The sequence below is a fragment of the Zootermopsis nevadensis genome, unplaced genomic scaffold (genome assembly GCF_977971745.1).
Source record: "Zootermopsis nevadensis isolate Lab colony 2312 unplaced genomic scaffold, Znev_1.0 Znev_ptg000050l, whole genome shotgun sequence".
NCBI classification, from domain to species: domain Eukaryota; kingdom Metazoa; phylum Arthropoda; class Insecta; order Blattodea; family Termopsidae; genus Zootermopsis; species Zootermopsis nevadensis.
Window position 1 is genome coordinate 1,745,921 of NW_028259182.1, and position 21,741 is coordinate 1,767,661.

General features: G+C 34.1%; 1 long non-coding RNA gene across 3 annotated transcripts in view; it reads left to right on the forward strand.

Moving 5' to 3' along the window:
- The window catches only part of LOC147871523 (uncharacterized), a 48,244-nt gene extending 26,748 nt beyond the window's left edge, over nucleotides 1–21,496 (forward strand). The window contains exons 2-3 of one of the 3 annotated variants that reach the window (XR_015538720.1): nucleotides 17,879–18,109; nucleotides 20,885–21,496. This is a non-coding gene — a long non-coding RNA (uncharacterized LOC147871523). The remainder of the gene's footprint in view (nucleotides 1–17,878; nucleotides 18,110–20,884) is intronic. The other 2 variants (XR_015538718.1, XR_015538719.1) reach the window with 2 other exon arrangements.
- The last annotated feature ends 245 nt before the right edge of the window (nucleotides 21,497–21,741 follow it).

Genomic DNA, 21,741 nt, shown 5'->3' on the forward strand with positions numbered 1-21,741 from the left:
GGCCTGCCGAATCTTCGTAACATTTTCGGGCGTTGTGCTCGAAGATGGTCGTCCAGAACGCTCGTCATCATCGACAGAGGTTCGGCCATTTTTAAAACGTGAATGCCACACAAAAGTTTGTGCACGACCCATTGCGGACTCCCCAAATGCTTGCTTTAGCATTTCATAGATTTCCGTAGCCGTTTTGGCGAGTCTTTGGCAAAATTTGATGCACACGCCATTCCGAAATCGCAGGAGGGTCGGTGTAATGCACTACCAAAACGCCCGTAACTAAGAAACAAATGCTAATTCGATGATGCCGTCTGGCACACTGATTCACTATGAATGTAGGCCGCACCCCCTAGCGGCAGAAGCTCGTACTACATCCGGTTCGCCCTCTATTGACACAGTCTTGAAACTTTCCGATCGCACCTCGTAGATGTCTTTTTCACAAGAACAACGAGTGTCCGTTGTCGTAAACTACGTGACGTGTCTCTTTTACGTAATTTGCCAGAATTAAGTTACAAATACATTTATTGAATCATTCTGTACCAACCAAATCGACAATATCTCGTCTTTCCATGACACAAGAATCCCTTGCCGGGTTTTATCAAACATGAAGGAAAGAGTAAATGTTTGCATTTCCGAACACGGGGAACATTTCCTACACGAAATATAACACTGTTTCCTTGTTGTCCAATTTTAATGTAATTTATTTTTCGATAAACAGAACACGTGTAAGGAATGGGTTGCGTGAATTTAAGATCAACCTGTATATCCCCCGAAATGCGAACAACCAGAGGAACTTCTAACCCCGGAGCTGACAGCAATTAAGTCCTCCTTTCACTTTTAAAATACATCCCCTGAGCGTCTGGCATTATTTCATTGATAATTATTAGCTATCAGAACTTCGTTCACGTACCACCAAACAATACCGAATTTCCCATAATTAGCCGGTCTCCTGCTTAATGTATAAAGTATAAATCTAGTCTTTAGCGCAATACAATTTGTATTGTATTATTGAAACATTCTAAAACAGCTTAGGATTGACGTATTGAATTTATATGGGAAAGGGTCTCCTTAAACGGGGTTTTGAATTCCGAGACGGCAGGTACATGTGTGAATTCTCACGCGAGAATTCGTCAGGCTATGTAAGTTGTGGTCTAGGACTAACAAAGGATCAGTTCGTTAAATGGATAGTACGTGAAGTAGACTAATATATTATTAAATTAGAAATAAAAAAATAATGCATATGTAACGGAAATACTATGTAGCAACATTTTAAAAACAGTCTCTTTTACGTAATTAATTTGACGGAGCAAAGTTCTTGAGTGGCCAATATTTTGCTTAGCAGATTAAGAAATTCTACTTATTTTATGGTACCGGAAGGTTTAGTTTTGTATTCACAAGAGCTCGCCACTGTTTCTATCCAGAACCAGACGATCCAAGTTCAAATACCAAGATTTGTTCTCATATTGTGCAAGCATCTCACTCCTGTGTGCTACAAATCCCGCATATCTCACGAAATTAGCAGATCAAAGTTTCAATAAACTTTAACCGTACAGAAGAAATTCCCTACTAAAAATCTAGATACAGGGAAAAACGTATGCTATTTAGTACAGGACTTGGTTGGAAGAACCTATTCTAAAACAATTATACGAATAAAAAGACTTCTGGAATAATTCACATGTGGCCCTATCGCATACTTCAAGCGGCCTGATTTAGTTTTCAAATTGTACTTAAACGTGTGCTCCCAAATGTCCCAGTTATAATAAATGTATAATTAATAAAATTAATATTATGCATTTAAAATTGTTACATATTATTAATTATTTAAAAATATTAATAAATAAGAATTTTATATTCACGTCAAATAGATACTTGTGCTATGCTTTATTATATTTTATTAAATAAAGTAAAGGTTTATTTAAATTTGATTAAAATATGTGTGTATAGGAAAACATAGGAATTAAAAATATATCTTAAGATTAAGTAAAACGAAGCTGTCATTATAAGGATATTTTGTAGTTTTGAAACCACTCTGAATGTGAAATAACATTATTAAAACTCTATTAAACGGTCCTCAATGATATGTACTCAAACTGGAGATTTTAGAATAGTCAAAATTATTACTAGTTTGTCCTCCAGTCTACTCACTGGATTCAGGCTAAAATGTAAAATAAATAATCTGTCAATGATAGGAACATTTCAGGCTCTTTTCTGTGTAGGAAAATAAAGTTTCCCCTATGCTTAGGCATTATTAGTATGTATGTCGCAGATGTAAATCTTCACACATTTTTAACATCAGTCCAACCACTGGCAAATGTTTTTTCTATAAAACTACCAAAATTTAAGGTATCTACAGTCACTTACGTACTTCAAACATACCGAGAGTTTTGTTTGCGAAGAATTTACAATTAATTTTATTGTTTAACTCTGACTTCTGTGCAGTAATATATTTCTTGGGTCCCGTTGATTTCCTTATCTGTTTACCACCTTCATTTCTTTGTTTATCTGTTCGGAACCTCATTTCTTTTATTTTCGCTTCCTTGTAGCGCCATCATGAATAACTACTATCCCCTCCCTACTTCACTCTCACGCCATTACAAAATAAAATAAATAAAATCTTACGTGTGTCTTTCATTTTATCCATCATCCTTCTCTCTTTTATGTTATTCTCGTTTTCCATTTCTGTTGGAAGAAGGCGTGGACTACCTGAACAATTGTTTCCGCCCACAAACAAAACCAAAAAAAGTTCTGTAGTTCCTTCTTCCAATAACAACTGCCACCTAGACAAATATATTCGGAACTAAGCACATGTAATTGTGAGGTAACTGTGAACAATTGTAACTCATGCGTATCTGCAAAAAATTTTGACGTAAATATTATGTTACTTGAATGTACAGGAACGTAAATTGTAGTTTTCTGTGATATTCTCTGCATTTCTGTCTGCTCTTTCAAACACCTGGAGCAAATGTTATAAAGTGTATTATTTTATATACCACACGGAACTTATAAGTAGATCTGAGTCATCCTTAAAGTGTATCGATATTTTAGAATTATATGCATTCAGAACATATAACGTTAAAAATGTATTTTTACTCTAGTACGTAGAAATAAATTACAAGTACATCTGTAGAAAGGAGTTTAGTCTTTAAATATATGAAGGATGTTATTTATCAGAAGATTCTGTTATTCAATTCAATTCAATTCAATTCATTTCTTTATTATTTGTGTGCTGTATCAACAGCCTGATGGCCAATTACAGATACAGCACAGAGATGAGCTCACAAATACAATAAAAGCATAAAAAATAAAACAAGCAATATATAAAATACATTGATACGGAAAAAATAAATACACAAAAAATTACTACTAACTATATTAGGATATTTGTAAAAATAACATGAATCATTTAAGTAAATTATACTATTATAGAATGTGAAGAAGTGTGACAATTTTCGTCTCGAATATGTCCAAATCCCTGCAGATGACATTAGCAGCTGATATAATATTTATTATAATTTAAAACACTCTTCGATTCATATCCGCAACATTTTTATTAACGTCTTATATTCATTAGACTGTCCTTGATCAAATCTCCACAATAATTACCATGCGTTTCGGAGACTAAGTTGTCTTCTTCACCGTCAATTCTTATTATACTGTAATTTATTTTGTTAACTGCTGGCGTCTTATTATCAGTAAATAAAATTCATTCTTCTTTCTGAAAGTTCCTTGGCTATCCCAGCATTGAAATCTCCCCATTTCAATATTTTTTTAATCAAAAGTCGTTTGTAACGTACAGTGGTTGGTGCTCACAGAGGGAAAGTGTTTGGCGATCTCACGTTCCATTTAGAGACAAGTGTAAATTTCGAAATAGAACAATTTCTATATAAATCCATTTAACAAAATATTACACACCAGTTTGAAGCAAATCACGTTTTGTGAGATGTTAGGACATCATGGCAATAAATATGAAAATTATTGTATTTTGAGATAAACCATTGTATAATTTATTGAAAGAAAGCTCCGTCGAAACGTCGATAAATATCTACAGAACGCTATAACATCCCAACAGACAACAATTTGAGGTTATGTTATGTTTCATTGTTAAAGGAATTTATTAATTGTTTTCCTTTACAGCAGAGCAGAATTATTTAGCGTTCAATTTCTAATATATAATATTTTTAAACAACGTAATAGCGTGTATTGCTTGTTTCATTTTAATAATTCTCGCAGTAACATCCTAAAATTCTTCACCGCACTGAGCCAGCTCCATTCAAGTCTCATCCTTACAACATATTTTCCTATGAACCATCATAATTTATGACTCAAAAATATAAAATTGTCCGGAGAATATACAAATCTGTTATTGCAATACAGTCAATGAAGACGTCGATTTTTGTCTCCTGAGATGCGACATCATGTTCACTTACATGTGAATACCTACATTTCGGAGAATCACATTGCTTCCATCTTCAGGGCTTCAGCGTCACAGCCCATAAAACCAACATGAACATGTTCACAGACACTAGAACCTCAAATCTCGTATTCTATGAATGCATCGACTCTACCTGATATTAATATTTATTACAAATGTATCATGAAATTTATTCAAAATTATCTCGCTGAGTTTGCTGGTAAGATCACACCGTACACTTGCAATATTTCCATCCGCCTCTAAAAGCGGCTTACCCACACATTGAAATCTTACCCTCACCCAAGCATTAACTCTTCACGCTGTAGGCCTATAATAACACTGAGATTTCTAGAATACTATATTATGGAAGAGTGTTAGCTTCTAGCAGGTTGTTAACATTATATTTGGATGCGCCCGACATAATTTCTTCCCTGACAGTAATACCTGCCTTCTTCTCTCAACTAATTGCACGGAACCCACTGACCCACAGATGCGATTATTATAGTAATTCAGTTTTCTTTATTTGTGTGCGACTAGAGTTCTTATCTGGCGTCTGGATATATCTTTTTCTTATGCTGTCTAGCATCGGTAACAATAAAGGTTTTGGCCCACATAAACCACTTACACGCTCATACAATACGGAAAAAAACATGTGTAATTCTTATCGAGATATTTTTGATATGATAAAAAATATAGATGTTTTGATTTCACACGATTGTAACATTGCTACGGAGTCAACATACTGGCTATGATACATACATAGTCTTCATATATAGTTTGTCTAAAAAAAATGTATACACATATACACTCTGATGGCCACTTGTGAGTTAGTTGCTACTGATTTTATCTGGGCCACGAAGCTAACGGTGGTCATTTTGGACACATTTCACTAAGTACCAATTCTGATGTATGAAATGGTTTAGTTTATTTAAATGTCAGTAATTTATTCATATGTGTATACATCTTTTTGGGACTACCTGTAGGTGTGTAACCTGCGATAAAAATAACTAGATGTGATACAATTATAAATAACACTTGGGTAATTGATATTATCTTAAATATATTTAGAGAATTATTGTTATTGTTACTGTTCCAATCGGGTAAAATTACGTCCCTATAAAAACTTAGCATCTAACATATCCGTTGTTCATCATGCAGATGGAACACGAGGAAAAAGGTGCTCATCAGCGGAATGATTCGGAGAAAACCGTGCCACAGTGCTATTTGCCTCCACAAATCTTAAATTTGTTAACCAGAGCGCGAAGCCGGGCGTCCGTGAAGAGAAACCGGCTTCTAATTGCCTGAGCTATGGCACGGATTTCGAGAATTCTTATAGAAATTATTGTTTTATAATTCTTTTCTTATACATTAAACACTTAAACACACAGAACCGTAACCTTGTATGTTGTTTGTGTGGGTGTTAAACATTACTTCTCGTCCTAAACAGAATAAAATACTTACATTTTCGGCATATAAAAAAGGTTTCTGAGAATACCCTTCGGGCCTAAAGGAAAGAAAGTGAACAGGATGACGTCTTTCGTCATCCTCTTCATAATGTGGATCTTAATAATTTGAAGTCTTTAGAAAAATATAATTATGTTGACAAAATCAATGATTATAAGGCAAACATACGTGTAATACAAATATATTATTCTTGACAAATATACTCATATTGATAGGGACTTTACATGATGACATAAATTTTCAAGATCATTACTTATGTTTACTGAGCTCCCTCTCCAACGTGAGAAACACGAAGTATATCAATAAATTTTGCACTGAAAATTGTCTCCATACGAAGGGCTCATAAGAGGCAATTTTCATCCAAATATTTTATCTGCCTGATGAGTTTGCCTCGATAGCAATTTTAGTTATTTGCTAATTATTAACAGCGCTTTCATATTGAGTGTTAATACCTATAGGAAAGTGATTCGTTATACAAAGGAACAGACGAATAAGAAAGACATTTCAGTCTGAAAAGTTCGGACCTCCAACACAAGTGGCCAGAGTGCCGTCTATTTTACAAGATATGCATATCTTTCACTGAACGATACTTTTTTCAAATTAAATAACAAAACGTTTAAAGAAAGTTTATTTGGCCTCAATGTGACGTATTTACGTTACAAATAAAACCTAGTAACTTCAGTTTCTTGGGAGACTTCAACGCCTGTATAACTAAAAGACCTTATTTTATATCATGAAGTTTTTACGCCACCTTGTAATTGTTTTTCCTAATAAATGAAGACATCACCACTATCACATAAAATTATTCAGATTCTTTCAAAGTAATCTTCTAAAAAATTTAACATTTGCCCTAAATGTTAATAAGGATGATGTGAGAAATATTTTCAAAGCCACACAATTCCTAAAGATAATGTAACATCCGTTAGAAATTAATTATTTCTGTGTGTTCATTTTTATAAGAGGATAATAGAAAAATTGTAGATTCAATATTTGATAATTTCTTCTTTGTGTCCTCCATAGTAACTACAAATCTTTATACGTCTTAATAACTTGCTGATAGAGCAGTGATTTTTTACATTATCACTAACAAATCACACACGGATCTGTCAAGGAAGCAGTTTGCATACTGCATCGTGATTAACAGGTTCTTTAATTGAACAAGCAACAAACTTTTTATTTTTTATTCCTGAATTTTTGCATAAAACACTTAATCTGCATAGAATACTGGACATGTGACACTCTGCAATATTTTATACTTACCAATTCCGGTACACTTTATGAAATCACCCTGGTATTTTATAATTAACAAGCAATGATCTTTTGAATACATCTTGCCTATTAAAAAGTAAAGTTATCTTTATAATTATCCTGTTCTACCTTGAGGGAACCTCATAATATGTACAATCAATGAAACTGCGTGTGATAACGAAGTTCTTGGCATGCAGAACTTCTCAGAAGCTTATATTTAATTATTTAGTCAAAAATCCTTGTCTCGCATGTTCTATGAGGTAAATTACTGCGTTGTCAAAAGTCGGCCACTGGACTCTATCATAAGCCAACTGAATCCAATTCAAATATTCGCAGTATCGCTTTCTCAGTTAATATTTATACCTAGATTTTGCAAGTGGTTGTATGTCTTTCAGTCAAACTTTGGGAACTAAGTTTTGTATTAGTTTTCATACTTTCCCTTGCGTGCTACATGTCTGGTTAATACATTATCGTTTTGTTCTGTTTTATAATAATATCATATTATGAACAGAAATTGAAAAACAAAATATCTTCAGTCTCCTGCTCCTTGCTCTCTCTTATTCAAAACAATCATCTGAATTTTTTTCTCAATTATTTAATTCAATAATATTTCCTGAGAGTAAAAGATCAAATGTCATAGCCACTTGAAAGAGAGCATGATATTACAACACAGCAGATTTATAATTTTGGTTAGGACATTGGGAAAGAGATTCCGAAACAAGTTGTAATATGCATTTCCATAACTGAACCAATTCTTAATTTTACCAAGATTACCTTCTAACTCGTAACTGTACGTATGCTGCATTTAAAGCAACTGAAATTGTGAATTATTCGTAAAAAATTCCAATCTTGATTCTGAGTAGTCACAAGGAAAAAAAGTGTTGATTTTTGGTGAACTGAAGAATTATTTTAAAAATTGCATTGTATATTTATGAAAGTTAGCTAGTAATATTAACGATTAAATACTAGAGGACGCCATGTTGAGAAAGTTCAGAACTTACGTGGCCTTGCCTGCAACACAAAACACTACTGATGATAACGATGATAATTATAATAATAATAATAATAATAATAAGAGGGTCTTATGTAAAATAAAGATTTGGTTACACCTCCTTTGGATGCTTATTGCAACTGGTCTCTAAAATAAAGAAAGGTAATACATGAATAAATAAATAACTGAAAAAATTAAACTAAACTTGAAAATACATGATAAAACAGAACGTCGGAACACAAAAGAAGAAGAAGAAGAAACATAACCCCGGAGGGAAACAAAACACGAACAACAGGCGTGTCCTGAAAAGAGTACAAAATTCTTCTGTGCAAGGCGTTCAGTAGAAAAAATAGCTATACAATAATTCGAACAGACTCGGAAGTGCTGGCAACAATGATTGATGGACGTTGCCCGGGCAGCTGCTGTAATTATAGTGATTGTTGCCTCGCAACACAGAGCTTCTCCCCCCCCGAGGCGAGCCCTCTACAACTTCGCGCCTTTCCCCTGCAGGCAGATTTCAACTGCCCGTGAGAACACCTCATTTCATGTCCACCATCTTCAGTATATTCCGTACACACCGAGAATTTTGCTTTATGGCAAAGATAAATCAGTACCTGTAGTTAAACACGTCATGGTGGTTTAAGAAGCAACAATTCCACGCTTTCTAAACCCTGGCACTAGATGAGGTTGATTAGTCAAATTCTGTTTCGACCACATTAACACCGTGGAAAGACATTAGGAAGGACTTTTGACACCTCGACTTGAATCAGTATAATCGAAATTAAAAACTAGTTACAATGGTTTAAAATTCATCGTCCAGCAGAGTCATAGAAGACATTTTTCGAACAGGTAGTCTACTATGACGATCTTAAACAAGAAAAGAAGATGACGTTCCAGAGATTAAAACGAGAAGCCGAGAATAGGGAAAACTGGAGAGCTCTTTTTGGGCAGAGCACTGGACCTGTCGTAAGACAGAACACTGAATAATAAGTCTACTATAACAAAAAATAAAATGTATTCAATTTGTTTCACTCAAACACACACCACAAAACGAAAATAAATTTTGGCAAATTAAATTATTTATTAGACACTGTAGTTCATAAATAATTGGTTCTTTATAAAATATTATTACATGTTATAGTTTTTCTAATTTTATTTAAAATGTCTTTATTTTTAGACTAGCCAAATATTGGGTCACAGGTGAAGTCCCTAACTTACGACTTAGGGTTAATAATAAGCTGATTGTTCAGAGCTACTGCACACGTCATGAGTATAGTGCAATAGCGAAATGATGATTACCACGAGAAAATCGAGAGAAATCCGCTCAAATGTCACTTTTTATACCACGAACGTAATTAAAGTAACGCGGGTCTGAACACGGATCTTCGTTGTGAGGAGTCAGCGTCTCTCCGCCTAAGGTTTGAGGCGACGTCTTCCTTTATTTGAACATAAAAACTTATAGATTTTAAAATTAATAATTTATCTTCAGAATTAGTTACAATAGAATATGTAATCATTGTGTAACTACTGCACAAGTTTAAAGTCCAGTAGTCCTGTGGCGCCGACAGATTTCTGTGGAGTTGCGTAAAACCGTAAGCTATCTCTGATCATGCCTACATCATCGTAATGGCCGTGATCATGTGACGAAATTGTTGCGTGTCCGAGCCACTTACGAAAATGCCCGGTGTTGTAATATGCCTTATGTACGTTAATTGAAGTAACGTTAACCGTGAATATCGGTTTAGCGGACAATCAACTATGCGAAATCACTCAAGTCAGGAATAACACTACAGAATATAAACAAGGTAATATAAATGCCATATTTACAAGAGAGATAAGTTCTTGAAAAAATTCTTTGATCATTTTAGGTAAAGTGTGTCTCTTTAGAAAATCAATGACAACATTAGAATCCCAGTTCCCAGTTTTTATTTCAATATGTAATTATAGATTATTACGTCCACCTTATTATCTTATATATGGATAATTTATAATATTGAATAACAACCCTTCATCCATGGCGAGTTTTTCTGTGTCTGCGAAATTCCAGATTGGAATTGTTGTTATTATTATTTATTATTATTTAGTGTTCTGTCTGACGACAGGTCCATATGAACAGGATCCTTCCATCCTTTTCTCGGACTGGGACCTGTTCATATACGTTCTTGGCAGATGATCCAGAAGTGGTTTGCCATTGCCTTCTTCTGTGTGTGAATGGGATGCCACGGAGAAACCGGGGAAGCCGCCGGAGGAAAACTCCGTGTTGCCTATACCACGGCCTTGCCCAACACAAGTTATAAATCTGAGCACCACCGGGAATCGAACCCGAGGGAATTGTTGTACTCTCCTAGAATTATTCTGGAGGGCCTGATGAAAACCATTGAAAGTCTTTGATAGTGCAGATGGGCTCCGAGCCGTGATTCGAATCAGAGGCCTCCCAGATACAAATAATTAGATGCTACCCAGTGTGTCATAGCTTAAAAACAGCTTCAATTATTTGTTGGTTTTAGTAATTTTATATTATAAGAATTACACCGCTCAGTGTGACTGCAAAGTCCAGATTTTTTTGACAGAACGTGTGCTCCATTCTATTTATAAAACTATAATAGACGTAATAATTGGAAATAAGATACAGTCGTCTATCTGGTCAAGAAATTCCAAATTTTGTAATAGATCGTGCTTACGTCGAGTACACAATTAAACACTGTCTTTTTGCAAAAAGGCGAATTCAGTTCACCAAGGTGCCATTTTTTCATGTATATATGTAAACATATATACAAGTATGTCATGTGTATGGCGTTTTTTTATTTTGTATGCTTAAGTGATTAAAAATGCATTGAAAGCGTTAAATAGTCTTATGAAGCTATAATAACGTAGCTTGCTAAGTTATTTGGAGGCGCATTTCTCACACCTCAGATGTTAATATCGTAAAAACATGGCATAATAATTACCTGCAATATTGTTTATACCGTTGAGTTACATTAAATTATTCTTGGGCTGCTAGTTTAAAATGTGGGCCCAATAGTCGATACAAAGGTAAATATTGGAATTCGATTTTTATTATAAAATCAGTGTAACTCGAGATTTAGTATGTTTAAAATCCATAAGCTGATAAATGCAACCATTCACAGAAAACTATTTTAAAATTTTGCAGATAATATAAAATGACGTTTACCAGATATGAAGTTAAATTTTGCACTGTTAGTGTACGTCATGTTTTACCTGGCAGAGAACACAACTAGATGTTTATTTGAACCCATATTCAAAACTGGTAAACGTGTGTGTATCAGCGTATAGCTTTCCACCAAGGAATTAATAATCTGCATAAAATTTTCGAGAGCAACGGATGAAATCCTGCTCTTCGAAGTATTGTTTTACACAAGTACGAGGCAAACGAAGCCAAGTTCATTTGGTTCATAACACGAATATTAAAATTTCACAATTTAAATTATATTTTTAAGACTTTTATTGTAGATTTGTCCTGATCTAAAATGTGTTTTCTCTTTATCAGTCGTCCAACATCAATTTCACTCTCAAGTTAAATTGCCATGACACAGTGACGGGACTCCGAAGTTACTTTAAACAGAATTTAAAGCTGTGCAGACGGGTAAATGCGATGTTATCCGCAATATGACATTTGTTATACTCGTAAACACATAGTTATTTCTTGAATACATTTAAAATGTAATGTAAAATTTACAAAAATGCACCCAAAGTTGATTGTTTCCGATAGAGTAATAATTTAACATCTCGCAGAATTTTATCTGCGAGGTAGATGTAGCGTTCCGGTAGAGGCCCTCCGAGGGTTCTGGTATCAGACAGTCTAAATATACTTAATTAGTGCATCCAGAAAACAACTGATGATCCCCACCACGTTATTTCCTGTGATATCACGATACTCGACTACCATAGCATCTCTTCTGTTTCTATTTTAAAATAAAATTCTAGTTTACTGTCTTGCGTCGGTGTAAAAATCCATAACTTATAGAAGGAACGTTGTCTAGACCGATCTTAAAAGCATAGTAATTGAAAATATCAGCTATTGTTTGTGTTCTTGCAGGTAACAGAGGTTTAATGCCTAGAAAGGCCACAAAATAATATTAAGATTTCAGAAATCTTCATTCTCACCGCTGTGAAAACCTCAAATCTTACATAAAATAATATTAATCCCGCAATATACTCAGTTACCTGTCTCCATCAATTATGTACGTGGTATAACAGGCTCTTCATGCATGTAAACATTTTATGTATTTTTAAGATCATATCGTGTTTACGCACTTCATTTTCGTAGGTCTACATGCAGCGGAAAGTATTAAATTTGTAATAGTTTAGCTCTAATCTTTTCTCTCTTAGTCACACTTACCCGTGCCTCATTGCCGTGTTTTATAACCACTTTATTCAGTATCAACTCTGTAAAGAGGTTTCCTTCAGTCACCGTGAAATTTTCATATATTTTACGGTAACTAAAGAATACAAGCCACGGTGGTCTAGCGGTTAGAACGCTGGCCTTGTAATCCTGGGGTCTCGGGTTCGATTCCCGGCGGTGCCCGAATTTATAACTTGTGTTGGGCAAGGCCGTGGTCTAGGCAACACGGAGTTTTCCTCCGTGGCATCCCAACAATTACTCCATTCACACACAGAAGAAGGCAATGGCAAACCACTTCTGGATCATCTGCCAAGAACGTATATGAACAGGTCCCAGTCCGAGAAAAGGATGGAAGGATCCTGTTCATATGGACCTGTCGTCAGACAGAACACTAAATAATAATAATAATAATAATAATAACTAAAGAATCTCTACCATTTGAAACATGTTTCCCTCAATTTTATTTTACCAAAGTTTCCTGTAAGTTACTTGAGTTTCAGCTATGCTTAAAGTCTAAATGTATTTGCGTTTTGTTTCCCTAATTTCTCTTACAATCATAAATTATTAAATTTCACAAATATTCAAATTCAAGTACTCCTAGCAGAATCTTACAATTGAAACTAGGCCTATAATTTTACGTATTATTCACCTTTAAAGACAGCTTTTGTCGTACTGAAGAATGTTGTATACAATTTTGTCATTGTTAATATAGATAAAAAACTACAACAAATGGACCATAACCTGTGAAAATCTGTGGTAATCTTACATTACTTGAAAGCGAGAGATCTCAGCAATCTATACTTCGATAATAGACTACAATAGCAACAGAATCTGAAACACTTAAAGAGAGAAAACAGAAAAAAATATAAGCTATTTAAATAAAATAATTTTAAAAATATTTGCTAATGAACCCTCAACAAATATTTACGGTATAAAATGTTACTAGCATTTGAAAAATATCTCGGTATAACCAAACACTTCTTTGTGCAATGAATTTGGAATTGTTCTCTGCCTTGAGGATGCAGAGAGGAGAAATACACAGCTAAAAGACAAAGAAATCTAATTAAAACTCTGCCCGTTTTAAACAACAATACCCTCCTATCCCTCTATCACCGTCATACCAACCCAAGTGCTCCATCAAAAGATTCTAACCAGTCATTAATTATTCACATCATGGCTGTGTTTGTGCCTTTTTTCTTAATAAATAACAGTGGAACGTACAGAGGGCTGGATAGAATATGGCTTTATAACTCTTGCATTTGCAATAAGGCCCATTATTCAACAATGTGATTGCGTACGTCAGATTAGCAAATAAATCATCCGGGGTTTACAGATGGCTGTCTGAGTGTAACATGGGCATAAGAGACTGCAAACCATGTGACCAGGTTCAAGAAAGTGCAGGAATGTACGAACCCATTGTCGTCCACGTCGAGAACATTTATTTTCGATCTGAAAACCAAAATAAGTGAAGTCCTGTTGGCAAAGACGTAATAGAGTAAGTTAGATTGATAAGTAAATTATCTCAAAGGAAATACAAAGACTATCTCGATTCTTAGGAGGTCTCGGAAAATACAAGTCATCGTAAAAACCACGAGGTTCAAGTCATCTACAAATTGTAATTCATTTTAATTGAAATTGAGTTAAAAATAACGACATAAAATAGTTATTCATGAAATGATAATGTTGCGTCATATTGTGATGATTATAATTGTTTAATTTTAACCGTCTAATCACAATAAAATATTTTATTAAATATTAAAATATAATATATATAATAAAATATATTTTAAATATTAAATGTTAATTGTAGTAATAATATTTTAATATTTTAATATTTAATAAAATATTTTATTGTGATTAGACGGTTAAAATTAAACAATTATAAACAATAAAATAGTTGCAAAAAGATATACTTTGCGAAACTTAAAATGCGTCTACTTCGTTTGAAATCCTTCAAGTAATATCGTGAAGCGAAAAACCCACAGATTTATAATTCTTCAAATCGTCATAATATTTGGAATAGTCAAAATTCCAAACATATTTCATGCATAATTTGTAGTTTGACATCGTGGTCGATTTCCGTACACAGCATCATATACATATCTCTACTGGTCGATTAGTAATCATTACACCAAAAATCAAAATATGAAACTCTCTTAGCCGCCATACTGTTTCCATTGTACAAAAAAAATGTTAGAATTTTTAAATGTTAATAGAAGAATAGGCTATTGAATGGAACCTCCATTCAATAGCCTATTCTTCTATTAACATTTCACAAGTTTAGAGCCCTGTGTATTTATTAGTCGTGGTAGAAAATTATTCGTGACCTCTAATGACATAGTTTTCAAACAGAATTTCATTTTAGCTTAGTTTGTTAGTTAGTTTGTCCAAATTCACTTTTGCCTGAATTTTATGTTTATAAGAACTCTATATTAAATATATGCTATTTTAATATGAACTACGCATTGGTGTTTTATGTATTATTTACACCCAGACTACAGTGACAAAGTAGCTTTACATTATTCATAAATATAACGTTTAATTCAATTCAATTAATTTATTTAGTAAGTAGAGTTGACTTTATTTCATTTTCAGAGTTCTTATCTGACTTAAGAGAATTGTCAATTGAATAAAAATTTACTTGGATATTATCCATCGTCTAGTAAATATAAAACGTAAAACGACGTTTCGGAGATGGGACTCTATCTCCGTCTTCAGGTTCCTACACAGTTGGGCCCTATAGAGGCCCATCTCCGAAACGTCGTTTTACGTTTTATATTTACTAGACGATGGATAATATCCAAGTAAATTTTTATTAAAATGACTCTTCAGAACCTGAAGACGGAGATAGAGTCCCATCTCCGAAACGTCGTTTTACGTTTTATATTTACTAGACGATGGATAATATCCAAGTAAATTTTTATTCAAATGACTCTTCAGAACCTGAAGACGGAGATAGAGTCCCATCTCCGAAACGTCGTTTTACGTTTTATATTTACTAGACGATGGATAATATCCAAGGAAATTTTTATTCAAATGACTCTTCAGAACCTGAAGACGGAGATAGAGTCCCATCTCCGAAACGTCGTTTTACGTTTTATATTTACTAGACGATGGATAATATCCAAGGAAATTTTTATTCAAATAACTCTTCAGAACCTGAAGACGGAGATAGAGTCCCATCTCCGAAACGTCGTTTTACGTTTTATATTTACTAGACGATGGATAATATCCAAGAAAATTTTTATTCAATTGACTCTTCACCATCGTCAAGAAGTTTTAGATTTGATAAGAGAATTGTATTGAAAATTTTTAAATATTTTGTGTTCCAATCTGTTTTCCTATTTAATTCATAGTGTTAAATATATATATCACGTGGTTCAACATTTATAACTTTGCCATTATGGCCTTCGAATGATTCTCAGAATAAACAGCGTTGATTTCGGTAAGGCGAAGCAGTCAACTACTAACCATCGAATTTTGAAGTAGAAACTGAACGCTTAGCTATAAAGTTCGTTTTCGCTTCGTACTTATATTTTCCTGGTGATGTTTGGCTATTGAAACATAAGCCCCTTCTGCATGAGGAAGCTTCCAGGTCTGAGGCACTTAGCCATCCATCTCAGCCAGCTGTATTAATATGTATTTGGCAGCTCAACCAACTCATCTACGGGGCGGTGGCTAGATGCTATCTGCAAGTCCATGGTTCGACTTCAGATCAGGATTTACAATGTCGGCAGTTAAAGTTAATTGAAATTCTGCTGCTTTCGTCAGAATATACTTATTTATTATATACCAAACGCTTCGATTGGCTTCCAGATTGAATTCTTGTTAGTTATGCATTTTCTGTGCAATTATTAAAAACAAATCCAAAAAAGACAGCCTATCTAGTTCATTAAGCTTTTGAAGTCAAATCTCGTGTTAATATTCAAACATTCAGTCTGCACCTCAAAGAAAACACAACCTATGATCATTACAAAAATCAATTGCTTAAAACTGTTAAAGGAAATGAACGCTGTTTACGCGGAGAATTATGCACAACCCTTAAATATACTCAGTGGGCGAAATTCAGGTCTGTTTATTGATAAAACAGTTGGGACACCTGGGACGAGCTTCTAAATCGATATTAAAACACTCAGTTAGGTTAGGTTAGGTTAGGTTAGGTTAGGTTAGGTTAGGTTAGGTTAGATGAGGTTAAATTAAGTTAGGTTAGGTTAGGTTGCAGGTCACGTGCCTATGAACATATTTATATTTCGTATATTCCCCAAATAAATAAAATGGTGGGAGGATTTTATGTTTTGCAAGATATAATAATATAATTTATTTCGGAATATTTCTGAGGCATGGGCGAAGCGTTTGTGTTAACCGTGTTAGTCCGGCTAACAATTTGAAACAAAAGAAAGTAAGAAAAAAGTATTCTGTCTTAAAATCGTATCTCATTGGTGCTTCATGCATTGGATCAGATAAAATGCATCGTTAGCTAGCTACAGCCAGCCAAGCGTTGTTAACTTTCCGGCTAGCGTAAGCCTCAACTAACTGGCTAACAAAACCAGTCCTAAGTGAAAGATGATATAATGTTAAAACTGCTGTTTCCACATCACTTCCTTACAGTTTACCGTGCACTCTCATCCTATCTATCGTATAGGATAATAAAATCTGCAGTTGATATAGCGTCACATATTTCATTCAGATATACATAATTCCTAAATATCTTTCGCCCGTTCTTTTAATATATTTTACGTGTGTGTATAAGCCTGTGTAAAGTATACATAAAATATAACTTAGTATACAAAATCCTTCCAAAATAAAATAAGAATTTATGCGTTATGTAGCAAAAATATTTGAAGTTAATTAAAATTTCGTAGGATTCGAGGTTTGACAGCTGTGAGTCTGAAGATGGCTGTTTTCTGGGCTGTTGCGCCGTGTAGTCTGTTTATGTAGGCAACCTCTGAAACGTCGGTGAACTTATACCAGATTACACGGCGCAACAACCCAGAAGACTACCAATCTAATAAAAATTTCAAGAACAAAAACAGGTATCAACACATCGTAAAGGACATGAACGTATCTCGAGAAAGAATAAAGAATTTTAAAAAAAATTCATTACCTTAAAGTGAATAACAGACGAGAATATCTTTTCCACGTAGCGAGGTCAGATTTTGATGCAATATTTTGTGACACGTTAACATTCAAAGAACCCCATCTCGAGTCCTGTATCAACGATTCCAATAAATAAACCTTAAATTTTTAATCCAGTTTCTTTAACTCGTAAGCCTATAACATTTTCTTATAATTGTTTAAGAAAATGTTTGCACAATGCATGAGGCCCACAGATTATAGATGAATTTTATCGACTTCGATGAAAGAATCTTGCTGGTATTTTGTAACAAAATGTCACTTTTTCCTTTTTCAGATGATAGAAACTTCTGAAAGCCAACATTTATAGTCACAGACGTCTGTGGCGTTTAGCTTCTAAAAATATTCCCAAGTATTTGTCAACAAAGGAGAGGAACATCGGGAAATAATGAAGAAAATCTTATTCAGAAAATCTACAGTTGAAGTTGTGGTTACAATGAAACCAAGACCACCCAGGAGAAGTGTTCTTGTAAAAATCATCTCTCTTCCTTTGTCTGTCTGAAAACTTGTATGTATCCAGTCGAATGTTCTCGAGTCAACTTCCTAAATGTCATGATCTGACAGTCAATCAGCAGCACAAATTTTTTTCTCACAAACCAATGACATTTTTCACTCCGCCATATTTCGGATTACGCTTGTGAGAATGTCACTGACTTCATAAATTCCGATAAAAGTAACTTCGAGATTGCAACTTTAATTTGTTACTGTGACTCAAACATAGGTTATTTGAAGTTCGCCACGCTTTCGACAAAGTTACTTTGACGATAATATTCTTCTTGATTTTGGCTTTGTGTAGACTCGTCTTGAGTTGCCAATGTTTCTAAAATGCACCTCCACCTTAAACTCTGAAGATGAAGACAGTACGAGTCTACAAGTCGCCAAAATCCATGACATTATCACACTCACCGCCGTGAAAAACCTAAAATTTCATAAGTTATTAACTACTTTTATATCGATAAATTTGTCCCTGTTGCTTAATTAAGCGTCTCATCGTGAGACGTATGAAGCAGAGGGAGACTACAGGTTCACGAAATCTTAACATCGTCAGCTTAGTGCCCCAGCTAGACGTAGCCGCCAGAGGGCTGAACGAGCCAGAAAAGCCAGTCTGAGGCGGACTGTCCCTGTCAGGATTCGAACCTCGGTTGTCCAAGCTGTAGCCTAAGCTTTGTAATAACTCAGTTATTCCAGCATCTCAGTCGGGTTTCTAAACAGACGTAATAGCGATGGCAGGGACCATAGATATTCAAAGGCAAGACAGGTGATCAGACTCGACGGCGTAGGCAGGTATTCGTAAATGCAGAATCTGATACTGTGAATCAGAGCTTTCAGTTTGAAGTACAGCCATCAATTCCCTCTCCCACGTGAACCTAGTCTCGATTAAGCCTCCAGATAATCACAACAATATTTCGTGTTAGCTGCCTGCCCACTTGTACAATCCGAGGCAAAAGTTTCTAAATTCAAAAAAATTATCTCCGTTTCTTACTGAACTTTCTCGACTTCTACAGTCATTTCTAGAATTATTTTACGCAGAAATGTTGACTTATGCGATAACTTCCAGTGTACTGGTATCTACAAAAATTCGATAAAAATAACTTTTAATCGTTTTGAGGAAGATAAGTCAAATTTAAATTGTATCCAAGCACTAAACCTAAGGCTTTCAACAACGACAGATTTAAGCACGGAACAATACAACTTTATAGACACAAGATGGTAAAGTTACGTCATATTGTGATATAATAAGTATATATTAAATCTTGTCCGTCTAATCACAATAAATATTTCGATAAAGAACATCATTTAATATTTTAAATATTTTAAATGTTAATTATTGTAATATTTTAATATTTAATAAGAATTTATTGTGATTAGACGGACAAGATTTAATAATATATACTTTATAGACACATTAAAATCTATACTGTCCTGGCCTCTTTAGAGCAACCTTTTTGAGACAAAATACGTAATACGTCTGAGTTTCCAAAACTTTTCTAGATGTTTGTACGCGTATAAGAAAAGATGAATAACTTTTTTGAGTTATTGCCTTTTTGTGAATGGTCCGCGTCGGATCACAATACAACAACATGAATTATTGTCTGAAGGTAAAGCAAGGTGTATGTTCTTTTTTATTCATGATTTTACATAAAACGCTGTCCTGTATTTATAACAACGTTCTTCTCCCCTCAACAATTTTGTTTTTGTGATAGTCGTCGCCACCTTGTTTTTGTTTACTGACCGGAAGAGCTGCCAACATTTAGGAATTAAATACGGATATTTAACCCTGTCAAGCACAACGCTTATAGGCCTACAGACTAAACTATTAACATTAGTTCCTGTCCCAAAGGAAACACAACTAGTCTTAATTACAAATATCACTTAGTTAATGCTGTTTGTATGATCGCTCAGATCATAAAACCCATTTCTGTAAAAATGCAGAGTTACTGATTGTTATAACAAGTGACATAGGTTATAGTTAACAGACAATTTTGGGCTTTAAACCATTAAAAACAGCCGATTAGTATCATAAACACTGAGTTTTCATTATGGGGCTTAATAGGCTTATGTGGCGAATATTTATTTAGCTAATTACAGATTACTTTTTTTATAAGTTATTGGAAGAAGAAAAAGGAGAAGATAGAAAGAAAGAAAGAAAGAAAGAAATAATTTTTTTATGATATAACGTACCCTAGAAACTTAAAATAAAAGAGACTTATTTTTAAATACACACGTAGCATATCCATAGATTTTAAACAAATAAACGAAAAAAACATTTATTTTATTAAATGTGAAAGGTTTTATAGAGTACGATAGCCTACAATAAAAAATACTGGTGTACGATTTAAGTCTCTTTACATAGGCCATAAGGGAATACAATTTTAAAGAAAGCTGTCACCTATTTAAAATTCTACTTATAATCGCGTTTTCATCTATCATATCGTTTCGTATTATTTAGGGTCTTACGTTCCATAGATGTTTCCATAGTGACCAACAAATCTCGAATCTACCACTGCCTAATATTTTAAGTTAGGCCCCCGTATGTTAAAGGCTACAACCTGTTAGTTGTATTCTACAAGTTTTGCGTAAATAAACGCTTTCGTTGACAAAGATGACTGCCTTTGACATATCTGTGTGGTTTTGTTTTACAGACGTTTCAGAGGTGATTACCGCCTCCATCATAAGGAAATTTTGGTAAATTTCTACGATGCAACTACCCAGAACAGGGCCATCTTCGTAATCTCCTCCATGAGAACCTGACATCTCACGTGTTTGATCTTGTCTGTTACAGGATTCTGAGAAGAACACGGACACTTCCGACCTGAGAGATGGAGTACCAACAGCACTGAATGAATACATAATCAGCAGCTTTATAATTTTAATCTTCACCAAGTTTTTAGAACGATTATCGAAGTAAGGACGACAAGACAAAACAAAATTCGTACAAAAGTTTGGTTCAGAAACGTCAAAAGAAGATAGTATTTGGGAAATATGTACTGTTTCCAGGTGCGAAGACAATATTAATGTAGAAGGGTTTAAAATAAACTCAGTTGGCTCAGAAGCTGATAAAAAGTTTGGATCTGTTTAATCCACATAAAAATATAGAGGGACGAAATTGTTATAGCAGATTTCGCGTTATCAAAGGTGAATTGACAGGTGTCTATCTGGCCTAAACGAAAATTTTAAATAAAATAATTTAGAGAATCTGTTGCAAATGTTAGAACGTCTAAAATAAAAGCAAGCCAAAAATTACATTATTTAATACATTAAAATAAATAAATTGTTGCTAAAATAGAACGTTATTACTATATGTTGGAATTATTTTGTAAAAATTGTTGGTTATGTACTGTATTACATTTTATATAAAATCTTTTCTACTTTTATTAAATCTTTAAAAACTTCAGTAGTGTAACCGATGTCTGTAAATAGACTTACGTCTATATAATATTTACGTATTTTTATTTTTATTTTTGTGGATTATCCGGAGTTTCGATTAACTTGAAAAATATATTTCAAAATGAACCCGGATGATAGAAAGTCTACTGTACACTTTTTGGTAGAAATACTACGTCTGAGCTCTTAAGATAGGCATGGCAGATGGTGCTTGACAGGCTGACAAAGAAAGATTTCCAGGGATGCTCCCAGGCT